Here is a 21964-nt window from a genome sequence, read left to right as displayed (position 1 = left end):
TTGACCCCCCAGCACAGAACACCTCCCCAACCCCTGACCCACCCGACCATCACCCCCCACTGACCACTGACCCCCATGATCTTTGACCACTCCTATGATCTCCAACCCCTCACCTCTGACCTCCCACTACCTCTGACCACCCCCAAGCCCCTCCCTGACCTCGACTCTTCCATGTCCAAACTCCCGACCCTTGACACCGCTGATCGCCAACCACCCCTACCTCCAAACCCCCCCAACACTTCTGAAGTTCCTTTCCTTTGACCCTACTGACCTTCAACAACCCCCCACTTCCGACTTTCCCCAACATCTAATCACCAGCCTCCCACCTCCGACCCCCCGACCTCCGATCATCCCCCAATCTCAGACCACTACACCCCATCTCTCACCCCCACCCCCATCCTCCAATCTCCCCCCTCAACCTCCAATCCCTCTCCAACCCTCAAATCCTATCCACTTACCTTAGACATTTACTTTCTCCCTGGCCTGTCAAGGACCTTTAAACTTGAATGGACCTTTTATTTGCCTGGTTTGCGGCAGCTGGTGCTATAAAAACAAGGGCATGACTTCCTTCCCTTTGTCTCTCCTGCACTTCAAGGCGAGGCTCCATAGATAGGCTGCAGTACCAGGATCTCGACCGGCCTGAGTTGGAAGGTTAGGTGAAATAGGATTGGAAAAAAATTAAGGTAAAGAATTGGGTACGGAGTGGCAATCCGATGCTGATTGCCACTCCGAGGAAGTTCAGGCCCATTGTCTCCCTACCAAAATAAATTACTTCACACTTTTCTGAAATAAATATAATCTGCCACTTGTCTGCCCATTCCACCCTCCTGCCAATGTCCCCTTGAAGTACTATACTATCCTCCTCATGGTTCACTTTACCTCATGCCCTGCAGGCCAAGGTCTAAGTCATTAACATATATCAGGAAGAGCGGTGTTCCTAACGTCGATTACTAGGGAGTTCTACTATAATCCTTCCTCCAGTCTGAAACCAACCATTCCTTACTATTATTTGTTTCCTGTCATTCAGCCAATTTCATATCCATATTGCTACAATCCTTTATTATTCCATGAGCTCTAACTTTGCTCAAAAATCTGTTGTGTGGCACTTTATCAAACACTTTTGAAAATCTACATACACATCAACAGCATTATCATCATCAACCCTCTTTGTTACTTTGTCCAAAGCCTCAAGCAAGTAAGTTAAACATGATTTGCTCTTCGCAAATCCATGGTGGCTTTCGTTAATTAAACTGCATTCTCCCAAGTGACTATTAATTTTGTCCTGAATTATCATTTCTAAAAGCTTTCCCACCAACGATGTTAAATTGACTGACCTATAGTTGCTGGGCTTATCTTTACATCCTTTTTTGAACAAGGGTGTAACATTTTCAATTCTTCAATCTTTTGGCACCACTCCTGAGTTTAAGGGAGATTGAAAAATTATGGCCGGTGCCTCTGCAATTTCCACTGCCAATTCCTAAAGTATCTTTGGATGCATCAAATCCAGACCTGGTGCCTTATTAACTTTAAGGACAGGTAGTCTATCCAATACCCCCTCCTTATCAATTTTAAACCTCTCAAGCGTCTAAGCTACTTCTTCTTTCACCATGACCCATACAAAGTATTTATTTAATACCATAGCCTTGCCCCCTGACTTGCATAAATCCCCTTTTTGGTCCCTAATCAACCCAATCCTCCTCTTACCATCCTCTTACATTTTATATGCCTACAGGAGACTTTTGGATTCTGTTTAATGTTAGTTGCCAGTCTCTTCTCATACTCTCTCTTTCCTACTTATATTTGCTTTTTCAGTTCCCCTCTGAATCTAATTGCCTAGTTCTTGGTTATATTATTCACCTGACGTCTGTCATAAGCACACTTTTTCTGCTCTATCTCAATTTTTATCCCTTTCATCATCCAGGGAGCGATGGACTTTGTTTGCCCTACTTTTCCCTTTTGTTGAAATATATCATGACTATACTTGAACTATCCCTTCTTTAAAGGTAGCCCATTGTTCAGTTATAGTTTTGCCTGCCAACCTTTGATTCCAATTTATCTGAGCCAGATCCCTTCTTACTCCATTGAAGTTAGCTTTCCTCTAATTAATTATTGTTACTCTAGATTGCTCCTTGTACTTTTATATAGCCAACTTAAACATTATGATACAATGATCATTGTCCCTTAAACGTTCCGCTACTGTCACTTGATCCACTTGGCCCACCTCATTTCCAAGACTCCGGCCTAGCAGTGCTTCCTTTCTCATTGGACTGGAAACATACTGCTGTAGAAAATTCTCCTGAACACAATCTTGAAACTCTTGCCCCTCTCTTCCCTTTACTTTACTACTATCCCAGTCTATATATGGATAATTACATCCTATATCCCCCATTATAACTATTCTTGCACCTCTCTGTAATTTCCTTACAAGTTTGTTCCTTTACATCTTTCCCATTTGTTTGCGGCCTATAGACTACACTGAGCAATGTAATTGCACCTTTTTCCTTCTTTAGCTCTAGCCAGATAGATTCTGTACTTGACCCTCTGCGACATCATCTTTTTTCAACACTGCAATGTTCTGCTTAATTAATATTGCCACCACTTCTCCTTTTCTTCCTTTCCTATCCTTCCTGAACAACTGGTAACCAGTTACATTTAATATCAAGTCCTTCTTTCTTTGAGCCTAGCCTCTGTTATCACCACAACATCATATTTCCATGTGGCTATCTGTATCTGCAACTCGTGGGTTAGAATTTCACTGCAGCGGGATTTTACGTTCCTGCTGAAGTCAGTGGAATTTAAAATAGCTCGCCACATTTTACAACCCTATCCCCGCCGCAATGGGACCATAAAACTACAGCCATAATCTTATTTATCACACTCTACGCATTCACATGCATGCACTGTAACCCTAATTTAGACTTTATTACTTTCCCTCTTATGCTGAACACACCTTACTATTTCCTACTCTCGTACTATCTGTCTCTCCCCATATTCTGGGCATCTTGGTATCCCTTTCTAGTGTTACTTCCTGGCTCCTACATTTTTGCCAAGTTAGTTTAAACCCTCATTATTAGTACTAACAAATCATCCTGCAAAGAAAATGGTCCCGGTTCTGTTGAGATGCAATCCGTCTGGCCTGTATAGGTCCCATCTTCCCCAGAACTGATCCCAATGTCCCAAGAATCTAAAGCCCTCCCTGCTGCACCAGTTATTCACCTGCTCTCTCCTATTTCTATACTTGCAAATGTTACTGGGGGTAATCCAGAGATTACTACTTCTGAGGTTCTGCTTGATAATTTCTTATCTACCTCCTTAAATTCTAACAGCAGGGCCACATCCCTCTTTTTACCTATGTCCATGGCACTGATGTGGACCACGGACATTAGCTGTTCATCCTTGTCCCCTCAGGGTGCTCTGCACCCCTTCAGTGACATCTTTGAATCTGGCATCAGGGTGGCAACGTACCATCCTGGATTCATGTCTGCAGCTGCAGAAACACTTGTCCATTCCTCTAACAATTGAATCTCTCGTCACTAATGTTCTTCCAGTCTTTTTCATGTCCCCTTGTACAACTCAGCCAGCCATGGTATTATGAACTTGCCTCTGGCAGCACTTCCCAGATGAGCCATCACTTTCATCAATATTCAGCACTGAATACTTTGGAGTGTGAGATCCACCTAGGGGACATCTGCACTACCTTCTATTTCTTCTCGACTGCCTGATGGTCACCCATTCCCTCTCTCCTTGCATAGTCTTGAGCTCAGTGGTGACCACATCTATAAATGTGCTATCCAAAAGCTCTCAATCTCAAGGATGCATCGCAGTAACACCAGGTTCTGCTCAAGCAGCTAAATACAGAGCTCAAGCACCTGCAGCCGGCGAAACCTCCTGCACATATGGTTATCCAGGACATAAGAAGTGTCCTTGCATTCCAACAAGGAACAGAATGTACACTACAGGGGTTGGAGCTGGCCTGCCATTCCTCTATCTATTAGATAAGAACACCTACTGTTTAAAAAAGGACAGATGCACCAACTACTCAACTCTCTTCTTCTGTTGCCACTTAAAATAGGGAGGTTAATTGAAATGCTTTACTTAACTCTTATTATCAAAAATAAAGTTTAAATTTCACAGATCCTTAGACTAACTTCTTAAATTTGGAGAAAAGGACAAAGCTACAAACTCATCAGCCAATCAAATCATGGCTTTCATGTGATGTCATAGCCTGATATATTTTCTCTCTCATATTGGTAATACAATAGCATAACCTAGGGATGCAACAATAGCAACCCCGCTCATGCTTTTGTAGTGCATTTCATTAATCTCTTCAAAAGCAGAACAAGTTAACACAAGATAAAGTGAGGCTTAGTTAGAAATGTTAAGCGGCTTTATTCCACAGTCAGATGAATGTGCAATATTTCTGTTTGGATTTGTTTATTTCCATCTATACAGTCTAAGCATGTTTAATACCATACAAATAATGAATATGCTACGCTACTCTACTTCATTGGATCAGCTTGCTTGACTAAAACGGACTAACTCATTTGCATTCAGACATATTGAACATGCATTTGTTGGGGTCTTTCTACCACAGCAGCTTCTTTACTGCAAAAGCTAGATTGCCTTTTGGTAAATTTGTAACTTTGTTTTATTCAAGACTGTCATAGTCAGAAAGTTATCAAAAGCTTTCAAAACAATAGACATGAAATACTTATCAATTATGGGCCAGAATTTTAGGAAGCAGAGCACAATCAGCAAGAGAGGAAGCGAATATCAGGAAGATATAATAACTCTCATAGGGTTGAATTTTCCCTTTGGCATGCGGGAGCAGGCCCCACACGTCCGTGCGTAAAATGATGTGTGGTGATGTCGGGCGAGCGTCCTGATGTCACCACATGCATCGCGATATTTTGCTGGGCGGGCGAGCAATGATGTCCAACGTGCCCCTGCCATTAATTAACGGGGTAGTTAAGGCCCTTGAGGCGCCAATCGACGCCGATTTTTCGGCACCCATGCAATCTTCGGATCGGCGCATGGGCACAATGGGCAGGTGGGTAGGACACATTTGCATTAACCTCATCCATGGATGCAATAAGAGGGCTCAGTGAGGCTGTGAGTGTGCACAGTCAAGCATTTATTTATGAAAGTTTTTGAAACTTGCCTGTGTGATCTGCAGTACTTCAGAACGCATACCAGCTGCTTTGTCTGGACACTTATCCCTCAGGTCAGCATTCTACAGTGAGTAATCATTCCTGGGCCTGCAGGTTTCAGGAAGCCTTCCCTTAGCCTGGGAATGGGATTGAACTGTCCACTGGAGGCAGCTCCTCTGAGGAGGAAGAGAGGGCTAGAAGGGGAAGGAGACCAGGAGTGCACACTCAGCCTCCAGGGGAGCCACCTTTGGGAGAACAGGCACAGGCAAAAGGGGCGCAGGGCCAAGAGGCAATCCAAGGTGGAAGGGGCCACAGAAGCCACTATCCTGCTGCCAGGGTATACAGGCAGCGATGCAGCTATCTCAATATGCCTGAGGAGCAGTGCCGAAGGAGGCTCCGTCTCTATCTGTCAGATGATAAGATGAGATCCCTGCTAACTGTGTGGGCGGACACCCCATGCCAGTGGCTCTAAAGGTCACAGCTGCCCTCAACTTCTATACCTCTGGCTCCTTCCAGGGGTCAGTGGGTGATCTTTGCGGTGTCTCCCAATCAGCAGCGCGCACTTGTGTCAAGCAGGTTACAGACGCTCTGTTCAGGCGTGCATTGACCTTTATCCACTACCATTGGGACCAGGCAAGCCAAACACAGTGATCCAGAGGCTTCGCGGCTGTTGCTGGCGTCCCCCATGTCCAGGGTGCAATAGACTGCACACACGTGGCCATCAAGGCGCCAGCAGGTGAGCCCGGTGCCTTTGTCAACAGGAAAGGTTTCCACTCCATGAATGTGCAGATAGTGTGGGATCACAGGATGCTCCCAGGCAGCTCCCACAATGCCTACATCCTCAGACACTCCCAGGTGCCAGGGCTCTTCAGTGCTCCAGCCTAGCTGGATGGTTGGCTGCTGGGTGACAAGGGCTATCCCCTCAGAAGGTGGCTAATGATGCCTCTCTGTCATCCAAGAACAGAAGCTGAGCAGCGCTACAATAGGAGCCATACCTCCACAAGGGCTGTGGTGGAGTGAGCCATCGGTCTTCTCAAGATGCGCTTCAGATGCCTCGACCACTCAGGGGGCGCACTCTAGTACCCCCCAGATTGTGTCTCGGTGATAGTGGTTGCATGCTGCACTCTCCACAAATCTTACACTGGAAAGGGGGGACAGAGTTGACGCAGTGGCTGCGGCTGCACACAAGTCCAGCGGTGAGTCCGAGGATGAGCATGCACAGGGAAATGCTGAGGGGGTAGATGCTGACTCAGCCATACTGCGGGGAGGCAGGGACACCCAGGAGGCTTTAATCCAATAAATCTTCAGTTAACTCACCTTTGATGGACCACCAGCACAAGCCTGGGCTGTAGGCTCGTTACTCGACACCTAAGTGCAAAAATCTGCCAGATTAGGAACAGTCACTGAGGGCCTTGTTAATAAAGCTGAATGTCCAACAAAGCACTCATTACATTTTGGAAACCATACACATGCAGGAGAAAAGAGGCACCTTCAGCTATGGTGACATATCTGAATTTATTCTGTCAAGCAAGCCAACTTATTCCAAAAAAAAAGAATAGTGTTATCCAAAAAAAACAAATCATAAGGACCTCATCTCCGGACAACACAAAAGCACCAGTGAAAAACCCGTGGTGTGCCTAAGGTACCTTATGTTTTCGTTTACGGGTGCTATGTCTTGGTGCCGCCTCATCGCTGGGAGTGGCATCTGAGCCAGCCTGCTGACTCTGCTGTCCTGTTGGCCTCGGTGACCTTGGCGGTCGTCCTCTGGCCCATGGAGCCTGTGCTGGCCCAGCCTGGGAGGGAGCTGCCAGTTCTGGAGCTGGCATCTTCCCAGTTTCCGCAGCCTCACTGGATGCTACGGTCAGTGGGAGAGGGGTGGAGGAGCTTTTCCTCTCATCCGGAGCACCCTGAGGGGTGCCCGCAGAGACGACAGGCAGCTGCTGCACCGACGTGATGTCACTTTGGACCTCCCTGCTCACCATGGATGGATGGGCACCAAGCTGGGAAACTTGGTGCCCGCACCATCCGCCACACTGGCACTGACTAGCTGAGGTCAATGTCGATGTGAGGGCTTGCTGGTCACTCTGCATCCCCAGGAAGCTCTGATTAGTCTCCTGCAGGGGGCTTTCCACGATAGTCGCCACTCACTCCATGGAGGAAGCATTGCGCTCAGCCATGAGGCTCATTGCTTCGGCGATTGTCCGCGTTGACTCCTCCTCATGTATCTCCCCCAGATGCTCCCACACACCTGGCCGCATTTCCTGCACCTGCTGCGTTGTGGACGACTCCAGAGGCACATCATCAGGCACCGACTGAGCATATGCCCTGTCCCCTGCAGTCCTCCGGCTGCAGGCACCATGGGCACTCACTGTCTCTGCCAGCTTCTCCAGTGACTGTGAAATGTCCTCACCATTGTGCCCCGGGACACTAGCCAATGTTCGAATTCCCACCGAGGTGTTAATATCTGCACTGGTGCCTGCCTCGCAGAAATGGTGTGATGCTGGTGAGGTTTCAGGCCCCTCAGGTGTGAGAGGGAGCCTCTCCCAGCCCTGCTCCACTGATGCTGAAAGGAAGAACAAGGACAGTGGATCAGTTAACGTGGAGACAATGTCAAAGTGTATCCCTGTCCCCCGGATCAATATGCGCTCATCCTTCCATAACCAATGGTCAAGCCATGTTGCAAAATTAAAGCAATTAACATTCAGCAGTGCCAGTGCTGTTGAGAGAACAATGCTGACCTCACGGTTGGGCATAACTACCTGGCCGTGGCACCCCAGCCTCACCGACACAAGAGGACCTTTGTGCATGGCGCTTCTCCAGATCCAGGGCCTCCTGCTTGAAGGGGCTAAGAATGGCGATCTGTACCTGGCCCGCCAGTCCTCGCACGCATTACGAGCACTCTTCTTCTGAAAATGAGAGACAAGCATTCATTGTTGAAAATTGTACATAGACTCTCTTCGCGCACTGCCCACCCCAACCAGAGTGGGACATATCAGGGCTCCAGAGCCTCCTCACCCTGCTCCTGCCGAACACTCACACAAACATGCTTGGTCTGCTCCATACCCCTCCACCCACCCTTGGACACATGCTGCCTACATCACATTAGGCACCACATGGTATATCCTTCCATAGCAACGAGGCGCAGGTATATGAAGCGCAGAACGCAGCAGATGGTTCATTGCCATGCCATCTTGAAGCTCCCCTCCCTGCACGTCATCACCCTGACTCAGACATGTCCTGCAGTTCAGGTACACCGCCCAGGTGCAGCTCCTCCATGTTGCCCCAAAACCAATCATGTGGGACCCAGTGTAACACATGCTGCAGGGGCAATACACATCTCTTCATCACCCTCTCAGGCTGATCTCAGCATGGGCTGTATCTGCTGGCCCACCTAGCAAAGGACAAATGCTGTCAATGATTCAATGTAGTCACTACATTCAGACTTGGGTTGCGGGAGGCTGGTGGCGGACAGAGAGAGAAAGCCTGAGGGCTGGGGGCCAGCAGTGGGGAAAGCCAACCTGCTGGGTTACATGACCAATGCTGACATGTACTCACCCTGCCAGAGCGCCATAAATCATTGAAGTGCTTGCGACATCTAATCCAGGTGTGCCGCACCACGTTGCGGGAGCTCACCACCTCCGCCACCTCCTCCCAGGCACATTTTGTCATGTGGAGGGGGGGTCTCCTCCTCTCATCCTGGGGAACCAGCACCTCCTGCTGCGCTGCCACCTCCTCGAGGAGAACAGCAAGGTAGTCATCCAAGAAACAAGGGGCACACTGGTCCCTCACTCTACTCTCCAGCCTCGCCTGCTCCGCTGGCCTACTCTCTGGACTGGCCTGCTCACCAGCAGCCCACTGGTGAGCCCTTCCACTTCACATTGTGAGCAGCCTTGCCCACAAAGCCCCGCTATCCTCAGGAGTCAGGCATTACACTGGGTGGGCCTTAATTGGCCCGCCCGCATAACATGGCGGCACTCACCCATGCCCATGCCCATGCCCACACCCGCTCCCACTCCACCCCCCTGCCAAACAGAAAATTCAGCCCATAGTGTTATTGGAATTTATTGTTAAGTAGAGTAATAGTGGGGTCTGTGTCAATGGGCCTATGTTTGTGTGTGACTTAATTGAGTTAAAGGCAGCTGGCCTGAAGGCTTTGATGTGTCAGAAGATAAGTTAGGCTTGAAATGTTAAGTAGGTAAACATGGGGGAAGTTTTAGAATGTAAGGGGCACATTTGTATTTTAAATAAGCCAGACCAGCTTGGATTCAAAGAGAGGGAGTGAAATATTATACCTAGCCGGGGGAAGTTAAGAAACAGTGTGTTTATTTTTCACAAAGATTACTGGTAAAATTGGTACTATGATAGAGATTTTCATTATTAGAAAGGTAAAGTCCAAAGGCATAATGAAATAATGGGAATTGGCATTCAAAGGCGAATATATGTATAAAGGAGCAAAGGCTGTGTGTAAGGGAAGGAATTCTGAGATTTAAATAAGTGTGAAAAGCCTTCAGCATCTAAGCCTCAAGCTGTTGCCTACAAGGCACTGGAGTTAAGAGAAACTCACTTTGAATTGGATTGTCCAGAGTGCCATGTTTCTTTGCCTGGGTCTTTTAAAATCTATGTGTCTTACCATTGCCTTAACAGAGCTGTAACTGGAAGTTAGATTGATTCAGGGATTTAAAAGTTATTATATTAGTAATTTGTAGACATATGTATGTGCTTAAAATCATTTCTCTTATCAATAAATGTTTAATCTAGTTTTGTAAAAAACCTATAAGGCTCAGTGATCTTATTAGTACTGAATTCAGAGCCCGCATCTTAAAACATACAAATTGCAAAAATGGTTGTGGCAGTTACCTCAAGTTTCCCTCTGGGGTTTGAACAACTCAGCATTTACCATCAGCTGTGCCATAACAGCGGATTTGAAATCCGTTCCTGTCCGCAATTGGCTTCCAACACCGATTTCATGCTGTCTGGCCAATGAACTGCTGGCCAGCATTATACATGCACCGAGACAAGCTCAGTGCTGACGATGTGGGCAGGAAGAGGGTGGGCACGGGGAGGAATAAGAGGGATTGATATGAGCGGGCTTAGGTTTAAAATGGAGCTACCAGAAGGCTGTCAATCAATGTTCAGCAGTCTTCTGGAGCTGCTTTGAATTTCCAAGGGTCTGACTACTTTTCTCAGTTATTGTGCTGTTAGTGTCTGTTAGTGTAATATGTCATCTGCACCCGGAGCCCATGCCAGGGAGAATGGAAATCCCCACTTTTCCAATGAGTGCCTGCAAGTCCTGTTGGAGGCAGTCAGTGCCTGGCACAACATCTTGCTGTTGTGAAATGGAAAGAGGGGGCCTTGATGGGGGCGACAGGTCAGGTCAGCAGACATGATGTCTTGCGAAGGACCAGGATCCAGTGAAGAAAAGCTTCAATGACCTCCTGTGCTCTGCCAGGGTGAGTACTAAATTCAGCTGGAAACATGGAAAGGTGTCTTTGTGGGTGGGAGCACCTGTTGGTGCTCATGGGTGTGAAATGCAAAACATAAATTGGCACATATCCCTGTACCTTTAAAGATTAAATATGGCTAGACTAGATGGATGGCATGTATGTAAAGGGGAGGTATGGCAATGTGGTGGGCACCCGAACATGCGTCTTTGGGAGGGGGTGGCTGGTATGTTCTGGCATCTAGAGGGGGGAACCTAATGAAAGCACTTTTGTCCTTACAGGAGAAGAGGAGTCACAATGCACAGGAGTGAGGTTGGACAGGTGGTGGTGCCCCAAATCCTCTGCTCTTAAGTCAGATGGAGGAGCAAATGCTGGAACTGAGTCCACTGACTGCCGAGAGGCAGGGGTCTCAGAGGAGAGTAAGGGTTTAGTGGACAGGGAAGAGATTGGGGCAGGGAATGAGAGATGAAGGAAATGTTGTAAGATTGACAGGTGAAATCCACTAATCCCTGGTCTTTGCTCAGCCAGATGCCCATTCTGAGAAGCTACCAGACTGTGTGCACTCTGAGTTCACAATGCTGTTCGAGACTGACATTTTTTCTTCCTCCCTCATGACTTCAGAAGGACACCGAGGACTCTCCCTTGACCTCTGAGGATGACCAGCAGCCAGACTACGTCATATCCTCCTTCTGCACCATGTACCAGTGCAGGTACAGGCATGTTGGTGGACATGTGAGGTTTGGAGCAGATGGGAGTGCACAGTGGTGAAGGCAGATCACACTCACCTAAGGAGCAGGTGGAAGCAGAGAGTCCCCAGGACGCTGGCAGTTGGAGGATTGCTGGAGACCAGGACAATGTTGAGTCCAAGGCAGATGATGCACCTCTAGAGTCATCCATCAGGCCGCAGATACTGGATGTCCAGCGGAATGCGCAGAAAGATCTAGCAGAGATCCCTGAGGGTCTGTGTGCCATGGTCTTTGTGTTGGAGAAATCTATGCGCAGCATGAGTTAGCTGAGAGCTCTGAATGCACAGCTTCCTCCATAGAGAGAGTGTCAACTCTCATGGAAAGACAGCTCCAGGAACTCAATCAGGGTTTCTGGGGTCGCGTTCAGACCTGCAACTGCACACACTGTCAGTGATCTCAGCAGGGCACTGCCAATGTAAGAGATGGAGTGACTCCTAGTGACTCTGCTGGCTGCCCATCCATCTAAGCTGAGCAGGGAGGATCAAACCAACCTCATGTTGGCAGATGACCTGCAGCTCCATGTATCTGAGGGCTTCTCTCAGGGTGCTCCTGATGATGGCAGCAGCTCCTCCACCCCTCTGCCAGTGACTGCTGCATTTGAGGAGACAGCGGCGATTGAGGAGTGAACAGCCATAGCACTGGATTCTCGCATCCAGATGGGGCCTACAACAGGCCCTGGGGACCAAAGGATGACTGCCAAGGCCATCAAGGCCGACAGGGCATTAAAGTCAGCAACCTGCCTCCAGTGCAGCTACTAATGGGTGGAGACACCATGACATAGCACTCGCAAGCAGAAATTTAAGTCACTATGATCACATAAGGGGTCTCAAGAGTGATTATTTTTTACTTGACATGTAAGAAATGGTGCATGTATATCTCTCCCTTCAATATTAAAATGTTAGATAATCTGCAATGGCCTTAGTGTGCAATTGGTAGGGAAGAGGCCTGGGAGTCATGTGGCACACATATAATGGGCTGCAAAGTTTATTTCAGAGGTCAGGATTTGAGTGGCGGGTGACAGGAGTGCCTCATCAGCACCAATCAGTAAGGTAATGTTTCCCTTGCCATCACCTTGACTCCTTGCTTTGGAGTACTAACTGAAAGTCTGCTGAATCAAGGGCCCCCTGGTCTCCCTGCCTCCTATGAGCACTCTTAATTCGGGATCTTGCTCATTACCCTGCGGCTGCTCAGGCTCCTCCTCAGACTTAGTGCTGAAATCGTCCTCTGCAGCCTCTGGTACGTCCTCCAACTGGTCTCCCCTTGAAAGAACCAAATTGTGCAGGATGCAGCAGACTACTACAACAAGGGAAACATGTTCCGGATGATAGTGCAGTGATACACCTGAGCAGTCCAGGCAGCGAAACCTCATTTTGAGTAGGCTTATGGTCCTCTCAATTATTGCCCTTGTGGAGGCATGACCATGGTTGTAGCGCTCCTCTGCTACAGTCCTTGGCTGTCTCAGCAGCATCATCAGCCACCTTTTTGGTGGTTAGCCTTTATCCCCCGGTGCAATGAAAAGCCTTGGCTCCTGGAAGTGACGAAGGATGTAGGCATCATGGCAGCTTCCTGGATACCTGGCACAAATCTGCAGTGTCCCACTCACACACAATCTAGACGTTTAGAGAGTAGGAACCCTTTCTATTGACAAAGCGGCACCCGCCTACCCCGCTGGTGCCTTTATGGGCACATTTGCACAGTCAATGGCTCCCTTAATTCGGTCAAATCCTGCACTTGCAGCAAAGTCTCTGGCTCGCTCTGCCTGGCTAGCTTCATCTGTCCTGAAGTGAATGAAGGTGCTGAGCCTTCGGAACAGTGCAGCTGTAACCATCTTGGGCAGTGGATTGCAAGATTCCACAGAGATTTTCAACTGACCCCTGGAATGAACCAAAGCATAAAAGTCCAGGGCCACTGTCACTTTCAGAGTTACTGGCATAGGGTGACCAACTACACAGTTGGAGGTTACTTTGGGGCTGATCATCTCGCAGATGGAGGTGATAGCTTCCTTAGAGAGGCAAAACCTGCTGCAGCACTGAACCTCTGGCACACCCAGATCACATGATTACTGCCTGCACACTCTACTTGCTGGGTAATGGGGCCTTATTCAGACCCTTCTGTCTTACAAACCCTGCTGGCCTCCACCCATTCTGGCTGGGTCTCTCGGTCCATTGGGCAGACTCTATGAGGGTGCCTGCGGGCAACTGGCCTCCTCTCCCTTCTGTCCCTCTCTTCCTCTTCTGAGGAGGTCCCGCCAGGTGGGTACACAATCCCCATGTTTATCCAGATGGTTGCACAGGTTTCTACACTGAAAGGTTCTTTCTGCAGAAAGCCTCTGCAAACGTTTAGCAATCAGACAAATTTTCAAAGCACCCAAAAAATGCCAGAAACAACCTCTAAACCAGCTACAAACAATTCACAGCAAAACTCCTAACTCCTCACCTTATCAACATCTTCTGGGCCTTTTATCCAACCCTGGATGTATAATGAATGAAAAACATGAAGGCTGCCTGGCCGATTGGTCTGTGCTGCAAGCATAAAAGCAGATGGGCCACTCAAAATTGCTGTCAATTGGTCTTTTAATGTGCTTAATTGGCCCTTTAACTGTTAGTTGGCACGCTTCCGACTTTGTGGAATGAAATATCGCAAGGTGGTGCAATGATGTTGGGACGCCCTCCAGATGTCATGGCATCCCATTTCGTGAATACTTGCGTCTACTTCATGCTGCTTGGCAAATGAAAAATTCCAGCCATAGACGCAAACTAGCAAATTGATTATTTGCAGTTTATGAGGAAACAATATTAAATTTAGCTTATTATAGCCATGACTACTGACCAACGCAGGCTCTTTTTTAACTTGCTGTGGCTCTAAATTTCCATGGTGTTTCTCCCAGTCTCCTGCTGTAACTTAGGCTGGAGACCTGTACGGACCCCAGAGAGATGGTATACCTGTCAGAATTATAGCAGGAGCCCAGAAGAATCCCCCATTCAATTTCAGGGGGGCCTATGCTTTTAAAATGCAACATTTTATGTAGCTCTAATTGTTACAAATCCTTTCTGTGAAATGGAAACTTGTCATAAGAAACTTAATTGTATCAGACCCTTCATAATTTGCCTTGTCTTCTTTTCTGCTTGTTTAAACCTTGATAAAGTGCTTTACAAAAATAATAAAACGTCTTTCCCATTCAACTGAGTTTTCTTTAGGCAATCTCAGCAAAACATTCCTTGACTACAGCACACAGTTGTCATCTTACTCTCCACTGCTAGATACCCATTAAAAGTAATATAAGAGCAGCCAGCGGTTTCTATTGTTTTGGATGTTTTCAGAAATCCTTGACCCAGAAGTAATCAAATTACAGGCCCTTTAAAGTAGAAGGATATTTTATATGCTAACCATGTAGCCAACCACACAGCAAAGATGTTATTTCCGACTAATATATCAAATAAAACTAGTGACAGGATCTGTCACTTCCTTCATTCCTGGGGATGTAATCGCTTTAATTGGGTGCTGAGAACTAGTACAAGTGGGAAGGTGTGAACACCACCAAGAAGAGATTTATTTCCTACACCATTAATGCACCATTTGCAATGATGTGTGCTTGTTAAGACACATTCCCAAAGGTTCTGTTTTTGCATCAAAGAAATACTAGTCTATTTACCTTGAGATTTTCAGTTCTCTATTTTACCATGCTGCTTTTGTGTGATTGGGACTAAAGAAATTTCACGGGGAATTATCCTGTATAATTTATCACCAGAGACTGGTGTTCCAAGAATTTGCTGCAAAAAGCCTCATCCATTTCAAGCTCTGTCTTTTCTTGCATTTAAACATTTTGACTATTTCATACATGATAGAGGTTTGGTTAATATATTGAATTGTTAGCTTGTTGTGTCTTCTGGCTTCTGTTATTACATCAACAGTAAATAAATTTGGCCAAGTAGTTGAGACTACATACTGTGCAATGTCATTTGTCTATCTTCTGAAATAACAGGAAAAATTGTGATTTACGGCAATTCAGAACCAATTGTTAAACTTTCACATGTTAATCCATAGACAGAGGAGAAATAAAAAAGCAGGATTTTGTCCATAAGGGATTGAATCTAATAATAGAAACTCGTTTAGGCAGAAACACAAAATAAGCTCAAACACTCCACTTCACAAAGATGTTCTGATTCTGAAATTCTGCAGATGTTCTGCTAGTCTCCAGCTGTAAATCTGATGGGAAACCAGTGGAACCCCTGTTTTCACACATTTATGCTGTTTGATTGGGGCTTCCACTACAATAGTAGGGTCTCTGTAGATTTTCAGGGCCTCTGTGTTTGGTACAAGATGAAATGTATATTTTCTGGAATTATGGTCATAGCTATTGCAGGTTTTATCAAGCAAGCTCCATTTTATAAGAGCAGGGATGGCAATGGGTCTCTGAACATCAATGTGATCAATCCTCTTTCAAATTCTGCCTTATTTATATCTAATCATTCAACAGTGATGAATTTGCATGGTCACCATGGTGACAACAGTTTCTCTGTTACCCTCTGTTCTAATCCTAATCAATCCTTATCGACTTTCTGGCTGCAAACATTAATCTAGACATTCACACTCTGGATCTGCTCTAATCCACTTAGAGAACTGCAGGTTTGATTAGGATTCAGTGGAGAGGTTGAGAGAAAGCTTTCTTGGGTGACCAGGAAGCAATGATTTATACACAGTTCTGTCGGCTCAGGGTTCCTGCCCTGAAAACAAAACAGATGAAGGACTTCTCTCTGTTGGTGGTACGGATATTGTGTGAAATGAATTTGAGGCATTTTCAATCCAGTTTTTAATTGGTACAATTACAGAGAGAAGTCATAAGGATGATTGACTGGGCTCACAGCTGTGAGTCAGCAAAGCTGAAAACACATGAAATGGCCTTGGAGAAATTTCTCTCCATGAAACGTTTACTCAGTATAAGTGTTCTCATCCCAACATGAAATTACCCACTTTCTCGCTGTGCTGAAATCATACTATCTCCAATAATTTCTCCAGGGTTTGAAAATTGTGGAACTCTTTATTCCTCATTCTCTATTGATTTTTACAGCTAAAGCTTGATGTTAAACAACATTAATTTATTTCATCATCTTTTCTTCTAGTCTTTTCAATCTTTTAGTTTGGGCCATGGCTCCAGGCTTCCCAATAAAAAAAAATGGTCATATATTTCCTGATCAGGTACAAGTCTGACTAGAAATTGGGTAATGTAAGAATCACATCTATCCACAGAGTTATGGTTAATCTAATTAAATTTGCATGTGATCTGCATAAGGCATTCAAATTCCAATGATTGGAAGCCTGGATATTGGTGATGCTACAAGATTTAAAGTCATGCAGCAGCTAAACGGGCAAGTATTTTGCTTTTTGAAAGGTGGAACACATGTAGCTTATGGGAAAAATTCTAGAAGGTGTGCAGAAGGCCAAGGAACAAACCATTTCTCAAAAGACAGCAAGAGATTATGCTGGAGGAATTGAGCAGAATAGGATGTCTCCTTCAAATAGTGAGTGCTATAAACACCTCTAGAAGAGCAGACCATGGAAAATGTAAGGTGGTGACCACAAGTGGAATGACAGCACCAGCTTCTCACACACCTGGAGGCAGTACTTTTAAAGCACTTTTAATGGCCGTACAAGGCTAGTCAAAATGGAGAATAGACTATTAGCTTCCATTAATGCAGTGGAATAAGCATGCATGACATTTACAATTACTTCTCCCTCACGCTGTCTTAAAGCAATCTCATACCTGACAGCGAATGCCCATAACACTGTGGCATGCATGTTATCACAGAATCACAGTATCACACAGTGCAGAAGAGGCCCTTCGGCCCATCGAGCCTGCACTGACACGTGAGAAACACCTGACTTACCTACCTAATCCCATTACCAGCACTTGGCCCATAGCCTTGAATGTTATGACACGCCAAGTGCTCATCCAGGTACTTTTTAAAGGATGTGAGACAACCCGCTTCCACCACCCTCCCAGGCAGTGCATTCCAGACCGTCACCGCCCTCTGAGTAAAAATGTTTTTCTTCACAACCCCCCTAAACCTCCTGCCCCTCATCTTGAACTTATACCCCCTCATGACTGACCCTTCAATGAAGGGGTACAGCTGCTCCCTATCCACCCTATCCATGCCCCTCATAATCTTGTCCACCTCGATCAGGTCGCCCCTCAGTCTTCTCTGCTCGAATGAAAACAATCCAAGTCAATGCAACCTCTCATCATAACTTAAATATTTCATCCCAGGCAACATCCTGGTGAATCTCCTCTGCACTCCCTCCAGTGCAATCACATCTTTCCTATAATGTGGCAACCAGAACTGCACACAATACTCCAGCTGTGGCCTCACCAAGGTTCTATACAATTCCAACATGACCTCCCTACTTTTGTAATCTATGCCTCAATTGATAAAGGCAAGTGTCCCATATGTCTTTTTCACCACCCCACTAACATGCCCCTCCGCCTTCAGAGATCTATGGACACACACGTCAAGGTCCCTTCGTTCCTCCAGTGAGAGTCATGCCATTCATTGAATACTTCCTTGTCAAATTATTCCTTCCTTATCACCTCACATTTTTCAGGGTTAAATTCCAACTGTCACTTATCTGCCCATTTGACCATCCCGTCTATATCTTACTGTAGCCCAAGACAGTCAACCTCAATGTTAACCACCCGGCCAATCTTTGTGTCATCCGCAAACTTATTAATCCTAACCCCACATGGTCATCTATGTTGTTTATATAAGTGACGAATAATATGGGACTCAGCACAGATCCCTTTGGTACGCCACTGGACACTGGCTTCCAGTCACTAAAGCATCCTTCTGTCATCATCCTCTGTCTCCTACCACTAAGCCAGTTATGTTCCCAGCTTTGAAATGAAAGTGTGTCTTGGCTCTCACCTTCACTTGAATTCAGGAAAAATAATTCACTTTCAATTCGGAAGAAGCCTTCAAAGTCCAAAGAATGGAGATTATATGTGGCACTTGTTGCCAATTTACATAGGATTGCGTGGGATATATGGCTGAGAAGCAGGCTACTCAGTCCAACCAGTCCATGCTGGTGTTTATGCTTTACCTGAACCTCCTCCCATCTTTTCTCACCTAAATGTTTTCTCATAACTATCCATTCCCTTCTCCCTCAAGTGCTTGGCTTGTTTTCCCATAAACACACAAATACTATTTGCTTCAACCACTCCCTGTGGTAGCGAGTTCCTCATTCTCACTGCTCTTTGGGTAAAGAAATTTCATCTGAATTCCACATTGGATTTCTTGCTGACTCATATATTGATGGCCTCTAGTTATACTCCTCCCCACAAGAAGAAATATTCTCTCTGTATCCATTCTTATCAAAACTTTTCATAATTTTAAAGACATCGTTTAGGTCACTCCTCAGCCTTCTGAGGCTGAGACCTAAAAGGAGTCTTTAAAATTATGAAAGATTTTGATGAGAGTGAATACAGAGAGAGTGATTTCTCTTGTGGGGAAGAGCATAACTAGAGGCCATCAATATATGATATTCACCAAGAAAAGAGAGCCAGCCTGATCCTTTCCTGATTAGTATGCTCACACATTTCTGGAATCATTCTTGTGAATGTTCTCTGCATCCTCTCCAGTGCCTCCAGGTTCTTCCTGCTCAACACATTTTTTAGTTAGCCTACCAGTAAAATGTATGCTTTATCCCATTGCCAAGAGGCTCTTATTTGCACATAGAAGCCAAACATCAATTCATACACCTGCTACCCAGGTGGAACCTAAACAAAGCATCAAACCAGGCTGTAGAGAACATAGATCATAAACTCTCAACTAGCTACTCACACTTATGTTCATTAAAATCTGACACTACTAACGTTGACGTCAGCAGAAAATTCCTGCTAAGGTTTGCCACTTGTTTCATCAGGTACCATGAATGGAAGATTTGTTAGCTGCATGGAAAATGTAAACTAGTGTAGCTGAAGACACATACACAAGGCATGGGAGGATACAGACAGGACTGTTAATACAAATTTACAGTCAAAGACATATCCTCTGTGAAAGTTGGTGCCATTTACTGCTCTGCAAGCCTACTCTTATTTATAATCTCCTTGATGCACTGGGAAGAATTTCTTCTCTGGATCTCCATGATTGTACCTCTTTGCAGAACAAAGTTGTGAAAAATGTAGCACATAGCACAGCATAATCCTTAAAGACTGAGTAGAGCTATATTGAAGGACAGTTCCAATAGGTGCCTGAAATACACCAACATACCGACAGTATCCTTAATGACTACTCAACGTTGACACCTATGTCCATATGGTGACCTAAGATACTTCACCAATGTCCTTAGCCATGGCTGCAGAGTAAGCTTGATTGTCAACATTCTTGTGGGTCACATATTGGTGGAACAGTATAATGCCTCATCAGGCATTATGATAGCTGGGTGGGAAGTCAGCATTGACATGAACAATCTAGTGTTGATGGCTGTATGTAAGCTGAGCATCAAGAGAATGGAATCCTTTTCTATTTGGGTCTTCTTATCGTGTCCACGGACAGTCTATACATGGCCCAGCCAGAACTGGACACATTTTTGTGCCTTGTTGTTGAATTCAGCAAGATCTGCAACAGTGCGGGGTTCCTCTAGCAATAGACATTGCAGGAGATGTTGCATAGTCTGTGGCTCAGTTCCACATTCACAAGTTGTCGGGCTGGTTGTATATCCCCATTTGCTTAGTGACACCTTTGAATGACCTACACCAGTCCTAAGTCTGTTAAGGCGCTTCCAGGCTGCCCAGTTGCAATTAGCTCCTGGGGGAAGGCTTTCATTTGGTAGAATTTCCATCACTGGAGGTTGTTCAAGACTGGAGAGTCAGTCTTTCCACAAGGTGATGCGGGCTTCAGATGGGGTTGATTGTAATGGAACAACACTGTTCATGAAGCTCTTCCTTGACATTAGGCGGCTGGGTGTAGTTGTATGATCATGTAGAGGGTGCCTCTCATCTGATGTTTGACGGAGTCGCTCTTTCTTGCTGGCTACCGCTCTTCTTATATCGGGGGAGTGATACCTGCCAGGATATATAGGCTGTTGGTGTTTGTTGGTTTTAAACAACCTGTGATAAGTCAGCAGCTTGCGTTCAGAATGGCATCCATCTTCTTAGCATGAGTAGATCTTTCCCATGCAGGGCAGGCATATTCGGCAGTGGAACAGCAAAGAGCAAGTGCACTGGTTCGCAATGTTTTCGAGCTTGCTCCCCATTTTGTGTTAGTGAGCTTATTCAGGATGTTGTTTCGTACGCTCACTTTTGCCTTTGTCTTTTCGATGTGGTTCTTTTTGGGTGAATGTGCTATTATATGAGGAAACCTATAAGTCACCTGAGTGCAATTTAGAAACCTTTTAAGAGATTTGGGAATCTTGCTCCCCGTTGTCAGTTGTCTGTACAGAAGGTGATAAAATTGTTTCCTTGAGGAAAAAACGCATTGCTACTTGCATTATATATCCATAGAAACTTGATTGACTTATCTTTCTGACAGCCCCAGTGATTGCCTGAAATGATCCAAAAACATAAAGCAAATGGCATTTGTAAAATTGATGGCTGCTTGAAGTGTCAACTCTGTGGAAGAGTTTGGCTGCAGATAGCTTGGATTATGTGAAGTAACTCTGTCCACTGTAAATCACTTCCTCCATATGTGCTGCTCCTCTGATCAGTATTAGTATTTGCATGTCTGCCTGTAGATCTTGATTTGGGGGTACAGGCTGGTGGATGTAGAGTACAGTGCAGTCTGACCTAGCTAAAAATCTTCTTTTGGCCCTCCTCTTCCTTCTCTAAAAGCTTAGGAGTTTCATGGGTGGTGGTGCAAGTAAGGTTGGGCCTATGTTCCCCATAATTTATTATTTAGCTCTTCATCCAACTCTCATGGGATGGTTAATCTAGAGGACAATAATTCAAATGCGTCTAAACATCCATTTTACTCTGTTTGACACCTTAATATTGCCAGTAATTTGGAGAAATTACTTTTGGAAAAATTTGGAAAAGCGAAAGATAAAGAGCGGAATTGTTCCAGATTTGCACAAAATCTAGTAGAAAAAAGGATGTTTTACCCACCAGCTAAATGGAGGCTTTTCACGCTGTATCATCCCAATCCTGCCTCATTAATTATGCATTCCCAGGGAACATGCTGTGTTGATGGTGGGCAGGCTCTCATTTGCCCACCACACCATCACCTCATTGCTTCACCATGCCATGCACCATATATAAAGTGCAGCTGTGCACACACCTCTCAGTGCTTCCAGCCCAGGACTGCTGCAAAGAAGACATGGCCCTGAAAGGCAAGATGGCTGCAGGCCTAAGGTTTAATGATGGGTCCCTCAAGCACCTTTTGGACGCAGTGGAGGCCTGCTGTGATGGCCTATACCTCCGCTCTGGCCGCAGGATGGGCAGCAACATCATCAATCCAGCATGGGAGGTGATGGCAGCAATGATCAGTGCCAACGGCCTACAAAAGAGGACAGCCACCCAGTGCTAAAAAGGATGAATGATCTCATTTGTTCCGCCAGGGTAAGTCACCCTGCTCATCACTTTCAACTCACACACTCACAAACCCATCACACATCCACAGGGCCCTCACTCACTGCC

This window comes from Carcharodon carcharias, chromosome 9, assembly GCF_017639515.1.
Source record: "Carcharodon carcharias isolate sCarCar2 chromosome 9, sCarCar2.pri, whole genome shotgun sequence".
Taxonomy (NCBI): Eukaryota; Metazoa; Chordata; class Chondrichthyes; order Lamniformes; family Lamnidae; genus Carcharodon; species Carcharodon carcharias.
The sequence above is the reverse complement of the archived record's forward strand: the minus strand, read 5'-3'. Positions refer to the sequence as shown.